The sequence below is a fragment of the Rhipicephalus microplus genome, chromosome X, assembly GCF_043290135.1.
Source record: "Rhipicephalus microplus isolate Deutch F79 chromosome X, USDA_Rmic, whole genome shotgun sequence".
NCBI lineage: Eukaryota > Metazoa > Arthropoda > Arachnida > Ixodida > Ixodidae > Rhipicephalus > Rhipicephalus microplus.
Window position 1 is genome coordinate 334,333,849 of NC_134710.1, and position 16,251 is coordinate 334,350,099.

The 16,251-nt window shown below is 45.8% G+C and overlaps 1 protein-coding gene across 1 annotated transcript in view; it reads right to left on the bottom strand.

Annotated features, from left to right (window-relative positions):
* LOC119162350 (uncharacterized) overlaps positions 1-16,251 on the bottom strand; it is a 246,514-nt gene that overhangs the window by 47,375 nt on the left and 182,888 nt on the right. The window lies entirely within an intron of this gene.

The window sequence follows — 16,251 nt, forward strand, 5'->3', positions numbered from 1 at the left end:
CCTTAGAAAAAAATATGACCGCCAGTGGATCGTGGCGCGAGGCGTTTGGAACCTCGCGCCACGATCCACTGCCGGTCATATTTTTTTCTGACTAAGGCTTGCCGTGACTTCGTCTTCTAAATCTCTCTTTGTGGCACTTTCTGTTTGTGCTGAATCCCAAGTAATAACAGCATTTCGCACACTATAGTCAGTGACAACCTAAGAATAAATATAAGCTCCGCCCACGAGGCCAACTCCCTCTATTTTCCATGTCTTCGCGCTACAAAAAAAAAGTAGTTGCCAAACAAGGGCAATCATTTTCCCGCATGCAACCGTTATCTTGCAATCCTTTATTGATATTTAGATCAAGAAACTAAAGCTTAATAAGAAAACCTTTGAGGGTACGGAGCTCAGGGACAGCTTAGCAGTATATCTGTTGGTTAAATCACACCCACTACCGTGCATATTTCGGTGTCCAAGACGAAGCAATATACATATCTCGAAGACGACGTTTCTGCACGTTACCTATAGTGGTACTGAAAGAAACGATGCCACAATTAAACTGAAGTTTAAAATAGAGGAATCCCCCTTTTGTACATTTAAAAACGACACAGTGACATAAATCAATTTTTTATAATATCGTTGGCAGTTTTCATGTTGTTTTACGAAACGTTCGCTGTCAGGTTTCTTCGCTATCTGCTGTAACTATAGCAACTATGACTCATAGCAATGAATGGAGAAGTGATACGAGATCGACTTCGTGAATTTCTGTTCTTGTGCACCTGTAAATACCGCATACGCCTCTCGCGTTTCGGTGATTGTCATCATGCTTCAGGTAAACGCCATTTTTTTATTTGACGTCTTCTTTCAAAATAACAGTGCGTAGCGCACATTCCGTTTAACTGTCGGCGTCATAGAAAACGTTATTGTTAAGGTAATGCCAAGACGATGTACGCGGCCGAATGGCGGGGACCAGAGGCTGTAGGCGAATTTTTATATTTTTCGATTTGACAATTTGCACTTGATGGTTTAGCATGACCCCGTCCGTTCTTGAATATTACCGTTTTCAAAACGCGACCCAGTTTTGCTGGAACAGGGGCTACTATATCCTCTATGCATTTGTCTGTGCGAAGGTGTGTCTCAGCTAGCAAGAGGGTTTCTCTCTCTAGTGAATGAGATTGAATTGCGTGCCAGACTTCGCATTCACAGGGGAGTACAATGCGTCCTTCATGTTTTCTTTCACGCTATTTTAATTAATTGAAAACACGTTTTCACTACGTAATGCATCATACAATACAAGCTAAATGCAAAAAGAACATGTTAGACAAACAAACACACTTGTTCGTCCAAAACTAGAATATGCATGTCCTGTCTGGGATCCCCACCAATCTCTTTTATCCAACATTCTCGAATCGATTCAAAACCGTGCTCCGCGTTTTATCTACTCTGAATATACCTACACTTCCAGTGTTTCCAAAATTAAAACTCGTGCGCACCTTTATATTCTAGAATTATGACGACACATATCTCGACTATGTCTTTTTCACAAATTTTATCATGCCCCCATCGAAGTTCCGGCCATTCTGCCAGTCCATTGCTCATCAAGCCGCACAAACCATTCAAGCGCAGTGTATCCTCCACCAGCCCAAACTACTGCACATCTTCGCTCCTTTTTGTGACAACCGCACGGGACTGGAATCGTGTGCCTACAACTACCGTGCACCACTCCGACCCGCATGTATTTAAGATTGCCCTCGAATCACTTTTTTTTATTGTGTAATTATTACCCATCCCTCATGTAATACACCATCTGGGGCCTTTGAGGTATTTAAAATAAATAAATAAATAAATATTAGGATAATAATAAGTATCGTACTATGCCTTAAAAAAGAGAGATCTTTCTTTTTTCTTTGCTCAATATATTTTGAGCAGTGTCACGTTAGTAACGACCACAATCGATGGAACTGATCGTAATTGGTCGTTATCGCTGCACCAATCACAATAGATGTAGCGATAATGAATACCGTGCGCCATTTCGCTGTTTGAAGAACCTCGCATGGTGTTTTTCTTGCAAGCCGTTTGTGCAACGAGCGTGAGACAAGCGCTTACGCAACGGGCACTTCAACGTGGCATATAATATTCACACACCACCTAGATGACCACAATTCATTTTATTATGCATAGAACAATGCACTTACTTCCCCACCTGGTTTGTTAATTTTTGTACTCTGTCGCGTAGCAGGTTCCGTTGAACGCTTTTTTCTCACGCCTCGTCCGCACCGACATCACTCATATGGGCGTACAGAACAGCGCATTTTGCAGAAAATCACCAAGGTTCCCACGTTGCAACCCCCAAGTAACACACTCGCACACGCACATGTGGCAACGCTGATTCCACGGCTTTCGCGGGCGATAAACTAAATATTCTGCTCAGATGCCACAAAACATAGACGCGCCAATTCGGACTTTACCTTCCCCTTACTGCACAGGAATGAATGTTACGACCATCTTCGAGACTGGAACCCTCAGCCGATATGCTTGGTGCACCCGCGCGACTGATTAAGTAGATGCAAGGATGCTGCTTCACGCTGCCGAAACCACGGAATGCGATGAAGGTCTGCCACTTCGGGGCTCTTCAAACACTGCAAAATCACAAACGTCACAATCGAACTACGGCCAGCGAGGATGATTCTGAGGGCGAGTAGATAAAATAGCGTCTTGACGAAGAAAACACCTCAGGAAAACTGAATAGACGCCTTCCGGTCATGGTGCAGTGGCACATCGCCTCTCGTCACGAGCGCCGCCATGTTGAATTTGTCATCGTTTCATCATAATTGTTACGTAATAGCAAAGAGTTGCCGCAGTTGGACGCGCATAATGCAAATGGACTGCGGCACACTTTAAGTTTTATTCTCAGGTTGTCACCGACTATAGTATACCTGCGCATTTGAGAAAAGTCCAATTAGTTTAGGTACTTGGACTTCAAGGCTTGTTTCTCAATGAAATAGCCGATTCCTTAGATAATTCGTGAATGAGCGGACGATTCTACCGTATACTCTCCATCATCTGCTTATGTGACTGCTGCTCGATTCCGCCGGCGCACGCTTATGGAAGTCTTTGGAGGCACAGCTCTGACAAACTCTAACGAATATCACAATTTATTATATCCTTGGCAAAGAGCCTTCTTCCAAACTCGCAAACTCAAAGTAGCTATCACAAGGCTGCGCTGCCGGGTACTGAATCTAAGTTTCTACAAACACAGGCCCCCTCAGGCACCTTCGCCACTGTGCACGTTCTGTGGTGAACTGGAAACAATACAAAACTTCTTTTTGACCTTCAGACGGTTCACGACAGTTCAAAAAACCCTTTCACAAATGCCTTTACGTGGTATTGGCATAAATTTATCTGTGCCTGACATTTTCTTTTTTGGAGCCTCCATTTCTGGTTTCTCCAGTGCGAGAGTATGCACGGTTGCCAGGAACTACATTAGATAAACTAATCAGTTAACCAATTAATCTGTATTATTATCGTAACGTCTCTACTATATCAAATACGTATTAAAACCAGAGTATTGCTCTCAATTAAGAATAAATATGTGTTTACTTAATATTTATATGGATTTGATCAAACACCACAATTTCCTAGGTTATCTGTAATATTTCTATTATATAACCTTCATTATTCTAAAGCTGCACATTATTTCATAAAACAACTCAATTCCCGGCCAGTGCCACACAGTGGGTACGCGCCACGGGCAACAGGTGAAGAAGAAGACTTCGGCTGGCTAGACGCCGCCACTATCGCTCCTCTTCTGCCTCTCGGCTCCAGCCTCGGCTGTCCGCCTTCAATTCTGCAATGAAAGAGCGTTCACCCACGTCAGATGCCGTCACTTAGCAACATCCATTTGGCACACCCCTACGACGCCCGTGCTTGGAATATTTTACCACGGCAACGCAGAGAGAGAGAGAGGGGGGGGGAGGGAGAGAGGCTTGGAAAAAGAGGAAGCCTTTGCGTTCTTCCGCCTGGTTGCGGAAAGGTAGAGATGCAACGGCGTTTGGAGTTTCCGCACATATCTTATTGTAAGAATTAATGTAACAAAATATAATACAACTTACCATCAAATAATTCAGCCTATGAAGCAGCAAAAGAATGTACGAGTATGAAGAAATAAAAGTACGCAACTTCATACTTCTAACGCCTACAGATTGCGACTGAGGGATGTGAAAGACGAAGATGACGTTCGCTCACGAGGCACTAGCCACGCTTTGTCAGCTTCTATTCTTTTGTGCACGAGACGAGATGCCGCGCGTACATGTCGCCAGCACTATTCCAGCCATGTTCAACGCTGTCGCAGTTCACTGTGCCTCTGGAGCACCCTTTGCCCGCTGGTCCTTCCAGTCATACCGCTTTTGCTCGTTGCCGTGGTCCGCACAAGGCTGTGATGGAGGCTCCGTCTTCAGTCTCACTCAAGCCTTCGTTGTCCCCAGCGGAACTCCTCGGAATGTCGATCGCGCTCCCACACGAATCTGTTGCCCCACGATTCGGACAACCACTAGCAATCCAGCCGAGGACATCAGTAACATCTGTTGCAAAGTGTTCTCACCGTAATCGAGCTCTGCAATCCGGGCCGTCTTGCAGTTCGTGTCCGAAGATGGGCACGGCCCAGGGCGCCTGCAGTGAATCCCGACTCGTCTGCTGACAAGTGTCCGGTCTGGGTTGCAGCGGCAACACCACCATTTCGGTTGGCGTCGTCAAGAGCTTCGCCGGGAGTTATTGTGTTGAAACTTCGAGCTCTGGGGCGCTCATTAATGGTGAACTGGCACCTGCCACAGTGTGTCGCCTGTGCTGTCGACCAGTGCTTGAGACATCATCATCTGAATTTATTCTCAACCAGGGACGAGGAACCCTTACTCGCTGATGTAGTTTAATGTTCTTGTCTGATTGCTGATATCATAATTGTTATTCAAGTACATGCATATAATTGGGTGTAATAAATATTTTAACAATTTTTTTTTGTTTTGCCTAAGCATAAGCAGCTTCAGAAACAGCCCGCATGCTTTCATTTTATGGTTATCTTTGTCATTGCGATACCGAAGGGCTGGAAAAGGGGGATACAAGCCTCTTCACCCGAACCTATTTGCCCTTGCATGTCAGAACTTAGGTGCGTGTTTTATTCGAAAGGGGGATTCACATTTTCTCCGAAGCAATGTGCTATACGATAAACGACAATATGCTTGTGTTGCGCGATTCACCGATAACGTTATCACCTACGATGAGTCTCCAAAGGCACCGCTGTACCCCCTTATCATCAGTATGTCATCTCCTTCAACACAATTTTATGCGAAGATGTACAGTTCAAGATGCAACCTTATGGAAAGATGTCGGAACCCTTTAAGAAACATTAGATATATCAAGTGGCAACGCTATAGCTGGAATTTTGCATGTACTATAGTCCTATACACACACCGCTCTTACCTTCGTCACAGTGTTTTGGTCCTTTTCGGGGGTAAATTTTGGGAATGTGGCCCGTCAGCTGAATGCAGCTTGAGGCTCTTGCATTCGAGCAATGCGTCATGACTTAATGTGGCCGAGCCATAAGAGCTTAACAATGTTCCCGCTTTAGTCTCCGAATAACTTGCTTCACCTTGCTCAACTTATGATAGCTTGCAGTGATCGCGGCGGCTTGAAACAAAGCAATAAAAAGGCAGCTTGTTCAAGCACATTGAGGAGCCCAACTTTCTCTGGTGCCCCGTAATTTGATCCATCTGACCATAACGAGGGATCATCGTACATAGTTCTTTGGTCTAAGATGGCTGCCCACCTTCGAAGGATTGTGTCTGTTAATAACAAAGTTTCTTTTTCTTCCTCCCTCTTTCTTGCCAAGAATGAGATCACAGAGAGTTGCGTACGCGCATGAAAAGCTCAGCTCCACATAATTAATAATCATAGCCCAGTGGGGGCTTCCTAACGTAACGAAATATATGATTGGTGGTTTAGTGGGTTCTTTGGAAGCGTACTTGTATTAGTAACCTCAACAGAGTTTAGAACGAATTCTAGAAATGCCACTCTTCCCGCTTCCGCTGTGTCTATGCTGCGCTTGTGCACAGGCCTGCCATTTTCATTGTAACGGACATACTCCCCTATAGTAGTGCATGCCGACTGTCAACGCCGTATCAGTATCATGGTAGCTCTAAAGTAATTTTGGCAAGCTCTAGATCTGTAACTCAATAAAAAATATAAAAAGAGTACATGAAAGCGCAGAATTAATAATACTATCCTACAAAGAGAAATTTTTCATTGCTGCGTCTTCATCGGAGGAAGTGGAAGAGGCGGCCATAGCCAAGGCTCTCTCTATTCTTAATTCGTCGGCTTTAGTATGTGACTCCAAAACAGTCATATATATTGCCACGTACCAGTGATATGCAGATGGAGAGGACAAAGTTGATAGACTGGAGCGAGCTAATCGGTATCGCTGGCGCTGCTCGCTTAACCAGCTGTACAGATATATCTGCGTCTCCTTCTCGTAACATATTTTTGGTTTCGAAGCGGCAGGGTTTCTAAGGCAGCACTTTTCTGCTTCTGGCCCTCCCTCTCGATCAAACTGTAACGCTATATTATGGATTTCCTGCATGTGGGGCTTGCCAGAAACAAGGTGTCTCATGCTTGTACCCGAGGTTTTACAGTCCCGGAACCATCATCCGATGTTTCGCCACTCGCTGCAGAGGAGACGCCGTGTGCATCGCGGGATCGGCCTATTTCAATCCATGTCGTTTGCACTGTCTACAGATTACAATGCTAAAGATTCCCGCCCCTCGTGCGCGAACCTCCGCGGAGGTGCCGGATTCTGTCGCGCCCGCTGCAGACTCGCACCTTTCCTTCCCCTTACCTTCTACAACACATTCATCTTTCTTGATACTCCTCTCCCTCTTGTACATTCTGCGCCTAGTCCACAGCAGACTTAAACCTTATCATGGGGTGCTGCCCTAAGCACCGTCTTAACCCTTTCATAAAACGCCTAATTTTGGGGGTGAAGCTCCTTAAAGCGTACCCCGATCGTCTCCCGTTGTCGTTTGTGACCGCCGGTGGCACATACCCGAGGGAGCGGGTATGTGCCACAGGGGATAGACTTTTAGGGGCGAAGTTTCTTAAGCCATGTGTCGTGCGTCATCGATGTATGTAGTACGTAGCCACCTCTCATTTAGTTCTTGGAATGTCGAAGCGCCTTAAGCCGTGGGTCGTGTGTCGTCGATGTACGTAGTAGGTAGCCACCTTTCGTTTAGTTCTCGGAGTGACCGCTAGATGGCGGTACTTGTATATAATCAATAAATTATGAAAAAATTTGAGATGGTGGTACTAGGAGTGTTCACTAGAGGGATGGACATACAGATAGACGGACAGACGCCTGGACGGACAGGTCGATCCACAATTGGACAAGTGGACGGATGCACGAATGGACGGACGGACGCTTCGCCCCACTCATCATCATTCCGTCCGTGGATATGCTGCGATTTTTTTAGTGAGGTGAAGTGGAAGGCTGTCTTCCGCAGCTCGAGGCCCGGCATTCAGGAGGGCATCCTCGAGTGGCCTCAGAGGGTAGAGGAGGACCATTCCAAATACTTCCTTCCCAAAACCTTCTGTCCCATTAGCCCCTTCCATTTAACGAGGGACAAATAGCAACTATTGATATAACTAAATATTATTAATAAATACAAACAACGCAGACCGGTGCTCTCAGTAATGGCCCTGTATTTGTTAAAGGGAGAAAGGCAGTTTTTTTGCGTAAAAGGGGACATTAATAATGTATACTGGATGAATGCTCATGCTCTCGTTTGTATGCGCGCGTACACAAGCAATAATAAAAAATTTCGGGGGCTGGCGTTGATTCTAACAAAACCAAACACTCCCTTTCCGCTTCTTGTTGCAAGCGCTATTGATACGTAGGCCGACATACTACCGAAGAATTCGGAGTGCTTTTGATGCGGTGCTCGGAAGGCGAAACGAACCAAAATTCACGACACATTTTTATTATACTCACTTAGATGCTTCCAATTAACCAATACAATTGAAATCAACAATCAAACAGGAACATCGATTTACATCAGCAGATAAGGTGTCCTCGTCGGAGGTTGAGGATCAAGTGACGATGTCCCAGGCAGTGGTCGAAAGACAGCATTACGACAGGCTGACGACAACCCTGTGGCAGGTACCAGTCCACCATCAACAAGCGCCGATGAGCCCGAAGTTTCAACAGCATCACTCCAGGCGAAAATCTTGACAACGCCAACCGAAGTGTTGGTGTTACCGAAGACCCACGCCAAAAACTTGACAGAAGACCAGTCGGGACACACGGCAGGTGCGCTGAGTTGAGTTTTTCGTTGGCAAAATCGACAAGCTCGAACTCCAATGCTGCCAGGAGTGCTGCACTCGATAATGGCATGGAAAACTTGCAAAGAAGGTTACTGATGCCATGGACTGGATTGCTGATGGTTGCTCGAATCTTGTGGCAACAGACTTGGGCGGGAGCGTGGCCGACGGTCCTGCGAGTTCTGCCTGGATCAAAGGAGGCTTGAGCGAGACTGAAGATCAACCCTGCATAACAGCGCTGTGCAGACCACGGTAGTGAGCAATCCTGGTATGACTGGAAGAACCAGCAGGTGAAGGGGGCTCAAGAGGCGTGGTCAATTGAGGCACTGTCGAACATAGCTGGAATGGTGCTGGCGACACGTACACGCTCCATCACGTCTCGGGCACAAAATAATGGAAGCCGACAAAATGTGGCCGGCGATTCCTTTAGAGAATGGTGTGCTCGTGGGCCAGCACCTTATGGGCGAACGTCTTATGTGTCTTCCACATCTGTCAGGCGCAATGTGTACGGCGCATTAAAGCTTTAAATTAGGTTCTTTTTTATTTCTTCATACTGAGAAATACTTTAGTTGTTTCATTACCAAATTTATTCGAAATAATTCTTAATAAATACTTACTTTATGCAACAAAAACTGTCTGGATAGTACAAACGACGTTCTGTCTCTCCTCCCCACCCCACTCCCCAACTAGGCCAAAGAATGCCAGGACTCTATCATTTGGCTTCCGCTTTTCTCACACCGATTTCTCTCTCTCTCTCACTCTCCCTATAAATATATATATATATATATATATATATATATATATATATATATATATATATATATATATATATATATATATATATATATATATATATATATATATATATATATATATATATATATATATATATATATATATATATATATATATATATATATATATATATAGCGGCATTTCTGTTGCCAGGGCTGTCATCACTGTTACTGACGGATGCGCTGAACTGCTAGTGACAAATTTCAGCAGAGAACGCCGACACATAGTTAAAGGCACGGCTATTGCCTATTTTGACGAACTCTCCCAAACAGAAGATTGTCATTTTGTGGAGGAAGCAGCAGCGTCTACTATCACTACACCGACACCTGTCGACGTTGGTCCAATGTTATCTCCCATTGAGCGAGACCGCCTTCTCACGCTGATCAACAAGTTCCACGGCTGCTTCTCATCCACATCAAGAGTTGGTCAAACTGCACTGACGAAACACCGCATCATCACGGATTCCGATGCCAGACCCATCCGGCAAAATCCTTATCGAGTCGCCCCAAAGGAGCGTGAGGCAATTCAAAAACAGGTGAAAACGATGCTAGAAGATGGTGTTATTCGGCCGTCTAACAGTCCTTGGGCATCGCCTGTAGTACTCGTCAAAAAGAAGGACGGTAGCTTGCGTTTCTGCGTCGACTATCGTAAGCTTAATCAGATCACAAAGAAGGACGTCTACCCTCTGCCGCGTATTGATGATTCATTGGATAGACTACGAAACGCACGCTACTTTTCGTCTATGGACTTAAAAAGCGGCTACTGGCAAATTGAAGTGGATGAGAGAGATCGTGAGAAGACCGCCTTTGTTACGCCCGACGGACTTTATGAATTTCAGGTTCTTCCTTTCGGTTTGTGTTCGGCGCCAGCAACATTCCAGCGTCTCATGGACACAGTTCTGTCGGGACTTAAGTGGCAAACCTGCTTGGTGTACCTCGATGACGTGATTGTCTTTTCAGCGACTTTCGAGGAACACTTACGAAGGCTCGAAGCAGTTTTTGAAGCAATACGCTTGGCTGGTCTTACTCTCAAACCAGAAAAGTGCCACTTCGGCTTCCACGAACTTCGATTCCTCGGTCACGTCGTGAGCAGCCAAGGGATCCGACCCGACCCGGATAAAATTGCCGCCGTGGCAAACTTCCCGACGCCATCAGACAAAAAATCAGTGCGACGTTTTTTAGGACTCTGTGCCTATTACCGGCGGTTTATTGCTAATTTTTTGCGCATCGCATGGCCATTGACACAGCTTACTCGGGAAGATACCCCCTTCAGATGGGGCGAAGACCAACAGCAGGCATTTCATGAGCTTCGTCAGCGAATGCAAACACCCCCCGTGCTGGCCCACTTCGATGAAGACGCGCCGACAATACTTCATACAGACGCTAGTAATGTGGGTCTTGGAGCAGTGCTCGTACAGTCGAAGGACAACAACGAAAACGTGATCGCCTACGCCAGCAGGACACTGTCCCGAGCTGAAGCTAATTACACTACGACGGAAAAAGAATGTCTTGCAATGGTATGGGCAGTCCTGAAGTTTCGTCCTTATTTGTACGGCCGCCCATTCACCGTTATCAGCGATCACCACTCTCTCTGTTGGTTAGTCAACTTGAAAGATCCGTCTGGCCGCCTTGCACGATGGAGTCTTCGGCTCCAAGAATTTGACTTCACTGTTGCCTACAAGTCGGGAAAACGACACACCGATGCCGACTGTCTCTCTCGGTCTCCTGTTGAGACGGCATCCCCGGACAACGACGATGACGACACGGCCTTTCTCGGTATTGTGGACACTGCCACCTTTTCTCAACAGCAGCGAGGCGATGCTGAGCTGCTACCACTTATAGATTACCTAGAAGGGCGAGTGAATAGCGTTCCGAAGTTATTTGCGAGAGGGCTGCCGTCGTACTGCTTGCGAAATGACGTTCTTTATAAGAGGAACTTTTCACCCACCGGCAGCAGCTACTTGCTCGTCGTTCCTTCTTCGCTTCGCCGTGAGGTACTGCAAGCCTGTCACGACGAACCTACCGCTGGTCACTTGGGTTACGCAAGAACATTGGCAAGGATAAGACAGAACTATTACTGGCCAAGACTTGCCGAAGCTGTCAAAACTTACGTGCAGGCATGTCTAGATTGCCAGCGCCGCAAGCCACCATCCATCAAACCAGCTGGCCTGCTGCAGCCTGTTCGAGTGCCGGCGACACCGTTTGCACAAATTGGCATGGATTTTCTGGGCCCCTTCCCAAAGTCTGCCACTGGAAACAGGTGGATAATCGTCGCCACGGATTACCTGACCCGATACGCGGAGACAGGCGCTCTGCCACGGGCAACGGCAGCAGAAGCAGCGCAATTTTTCATTGAAGCCATCGTCTTAAGACATGGTGCTCCCGCAATAGTCATCACCGACAGAGGTACTGCGTTCATGGCCGAGCTTTTGGACACCATTTTTCGACTAAGTGGTACAGCTCACAGGAAGACAACGGCGTATCATCCCCAGACCAACGGGCTCACCGAACGCCTCAACAAGACCCTGGCTGACATGATAAGCATGTACGTAGATGTAGAGCACAAGAACTGGGACATCATTTTGCCCTACGTCACGTTCGCGTACAACACGGCTCGTCAAGAGACCACTCGGAAGACACCCTTTAGTCTCCTTTACGGGCGCGAGGTTACAACAACGTTAGACGCAATGCTTCCTCATGAAAATGATGGCAATGAGACAGACGCCGAAGAGTTTACCCAGCTAGCAGAAGAAGCCAGACAACTTGCCAGGTTGCGAATCACCAAACAGCAAGACGACAATGCCAAGTATTACAACCTCCGGCACAGACCCGTCATATACAACGTGAACGACAAAGTATGGGTCTGGACACCTGTTCGTCAGCGTGGGCTTTCCGAAAAGCTGTTGCGAAGGTACTTCGGACCCTACAAGGTTCTGCGACGCATTAGTTAGGTCAACTACGAGGTTGTTCCGGACGGCATGCAGTGTTCAAAGTGGCGCAGACATTCACCAGAAATTGTCCACGTGCTTCGGATGAAGCCTTACTTTCAGTGACTAACTGTGCAGTTTTGGTTTCGCCTTGCTTCTCAAACGTTTAACATCGGGACGATGTTTTTTTAAAGGGGGAATAATGACGCGCGTATGTGCCAGTGGTGAGGACAACGAAGCAGCGCGAGTGTCCTTGGCCGAGGGCAAAAAGACGAAGAAGTCGTTGCAGTCTGTTTCCTGCGATCGATAAATCGTATTTCTTTGAGGCGCTTTGTGTGCTCGTCAATCTCGCGTCCGCGTCGTCACACTATATATATATATATATATATATATATATATATATATATATATATATATATATATATATATATATGTGTGTGTGTGTGTGTGTGTGTGTGTGGTCTTAGAATAGCGTACTTAAAGCGGGGGCTTCGGCAAGGATGATTGATTGATTTGTGGGGTTTGACGTTCCAAAACCACTATTTGATTATGAGAGACGCCGTAGTTTAGGGCTACGGAAATTTTGACCACCTGGGGTTCTTTAACGTGCACCCAAATCTGAGTACACGGGCCTACAACATTTCTGCCTCCATCGGAAATGCAGCCGCCACAGCCGGGATTTGATCCCGCGACCTGCGGGTCAGCAGCCGAGTACCTTAGCCACTAGACCACCGTGGTGGGGCTCGGCAAGGATGGGCAAAACGGGTGTTGCAGAGTGATGGCATCGGACGTGGACGTGCTGGCTGTCATCAGTCTTTTATTGCAGAGTCGAAGGCTGACAGCCGAAGATGGAGCTGAGACCCCGAATAGAAGCGTTAGCAGAGGCGTCTTGCCAACCGATATGCCTTTGAGGTTTAACCGCCTCAAGCAACAGTTGCTTTCAATATATTTTTTTGAAGCCGGCTCGCAATGACTGACGTGGTGGTAAAGGAAAACTCCCCCCTACCCAGTTAAGCTATACAGTAGCACTTGCCTCAATTACCTCAATAGGTATCATTTGGAGGAATAACGGTGAAAGATAAGACTGAACTTAAGCGGGGGAGATATAAAATTGCGATATAGAGTATTACGTAAATGTGTATATCAAGCGTTTCTACAAAGACTGATAGATTAGATGATTTATTCAAATTTTGTTGTTTTCTGGTTAAAAGAAAATAGAGCATTTTCAAAAGTACTTTGTTAAGTTTTCGATCCGATGTCTGTAATAACAAGCTGTCACAATTGATCGCTTTGAATGGTTTTCATTGTGTAAATTCTAGAGTCCCAACTTATGTATCTAGCCTATCACGTTCTGTATTTGAGCTGACATTCGCAAGGGCTGATTGTGTCATTCTGTCCTGGTCTACTATCGGGCAAAAACAGTGATCAAGAACCAATGCTTTTTGAAGTAATGTGTCCACCTAATTCAATAAAGAAAGAAGTTAGAAATTATGGTATATAAACCTAAAGAATGTAAGGCAGTTACATTAGAAGGAGTCACAGAGGTACTAAAGACGCTCCCGGATTGGTCATCAGGAGCTGATAGCTCTAAAGCCATGATAAATAATATGTTTGATTTATCCCCCAGTTAGGTCATTGCTTTTTTTAAATTTCTCATACGAAATGCATGGACCCATCCAGATTAAAAAGTGGCCAAAATAGTACCGTTGTTGAAAAAACGGGGCGGTGGATATGCCATAGATAACATTTGGCTTGTTTCCCTCGCTTCGAATCGCATAAAGCTAATAGAGCAATTATTATGTAGACACCTTGAAGAAATACTTGAAGATAATCACATTTTGAGTAATTCTTAAAGATAATTCTGGCCGGGCTGTTGGATATGTTGCACTCTTCTTGACTTAGAAAGTAGAATTAAGCGTGGCTGTCATAAAAACCAAGACCCTGCTTTAGCGACCTTAGATATTGCTAAGGCATATGACAGCATAGAACACACCATATTGACTAGTAGGCTACAAAACGTCAAGTTTCGTCAAGTATATAATTGCGTGGGTACAAAATTTTTTTAAGCGGACGAACATTCTATTGCTCGCAGAATGACTCATGTTCTCAAACATACCAACAAACACGGAGAGTTTCTCAAGGATCAGTTGTATCGTTCTATGTTCAGGTTTTCTGGTCTCCAGCGGTTTAGTTCGCGTGAACGACACCACGTGGCGTATCTACCTTCAAGAATTCAAAAATCCCGCCTGGACGTATGCAGTGACGTAGAAATCAATAAAATATAATAAAAAACGGCAAACGCACCCTGTTACTGTCATTTCACCTCAGTGCGCAGATAAAAGATAGCGGTGTGTCGGCGTAATCTCGATGGATTGATTGATATGTGGGGTTTAACGTCCCACAACCACCATATGATTATGAGAGACGCCGTAGTGGAGGGCTCCGGAAATTCCAACCACCTGGAGTTCTGTAACGTGCACCCTAATCTGAGCACACGGGCCTAGAGAATTTTCGTCTCCATCGAAAACACAGATGGGATTCGATCCCGCGACCTGCGGGTCAGCAACCGCGTATCTTACCCACTAGACCACCGCGGTGGGGCATGCCAGCGTCATCTCGACACCGACGACTGACAATGAATTGACAGTTTTCTAGACATACTCCGCCAGACAGCTCGCAGCACTCCGCATGTCTGGCCGTCGTATAGGTGCACCGTGTATCAAAGGAAGCGTATTTGTTTTTGCACTGCCGTATCGGTGGGGATATTAGAAAAGCATGCTGCTGTCAGAGTTTCGTGTTTACTAAGCGTCAAGCATTATGCTTGGGTACGAAAAGGACAATGTGGTTCTTCCATGACCAATTTTTTGTGCGCAACCTAAGCAATGCTCTCTTGGTCTTTGCAAAACGCTAAAATATAACTGGACAACTAGAAATGAGAGTTTGAAAACAAAGAGTAAGATATGTGTTTTTTCTTTTCATTTAGTCCTTGTCGAAATATTGCTGCCACCTCCAACTTGGCGGCGTCGAAGCGGTTGTATTTCGAACTTACGCACGCAGTCATGCTTGCTTTCACACAGCATCATCAGAGAGTTTTAGTACTGCGGAATGGTGCTACGTGCGCATCACGCAAGCGCCTTGCGTTACGTGGCGTCGTTTGCCACTACTCGGCTTTTAGTACGCCGTAGTACCCGCGTACGTAACGAGCGTGAAGCGTGTTGCGTCATCTGGTAGATCAAAATAGAAGCACGTGTTGTTTACAACCAATGTGAGCCAATCCAAGTGTTATAGCCAGATTATGGCCATATTTTAAGCCACAGAGCCGGTCGGTGCTTGCCTTCAATGTCGCCATTTTGCAAAACGAAGTCTCGCGCTGTCGCGAACTTGTTCGAGAGCGGCGCGATCAGCTCATACGTACGCACGCACGCATCTCATGCGTGCGTACGTAGCGGCTGCGTACGTAACGCGATACGTGTGCGTTGCGGTCTGCGCATGCGCACTACGCAGAACGTGGCGTCCTTACGTACGCAACGCCGCCACGTACGCAGCCTACGCAGTACTAAAACTCTCTATTATCTCACGTGGTAGTGTGCAGAGCACGACGAAGAACCTTCCCCTCCTTGCTAGTCTTGTAACAAGGACGAAACAACTGAAACAACTCCGTCCCTTATACGTATACGCGCAGGTGCTTTCTATGCTTCCTTAGCCGATACAAGCATGTTCTCACCACCAGGCATACCTTCCAATTATTTAGGGCGACGGTATAGAAAGTGGGATTCATTTCACAATTCAAGAACGAACTGCACGAGTAATTTTTATTTCTCAAATTGAAAGCGCCTTCTAGGAGGCTAAATGAAAACGCTGGTGAATTGTCCAGCGTGCTTGCGTACTATAGCAACACTTCCTAAAATTCTACTATAGTATACAGTGCATCTACACTTCCATACAGCTACAGACTACCTCTGTTTCTGTGGACAATCATTCTGTCACGTAGGTGTTAATATTGTGGTAAAGTTTTGTCTGATTTTGTTCACAGAGTACTATCCTTTGCTATTAACGCTTTCCAAGGTGCCGATGAATCTGATTGATTCATTGATTGATTGATTGATTGATTGATTGATTGATTGATTGATTTGTTAGGTTTAACGTCCCAAAACTACCATATGATCGTGAGAGACGCCGTAGTGGAG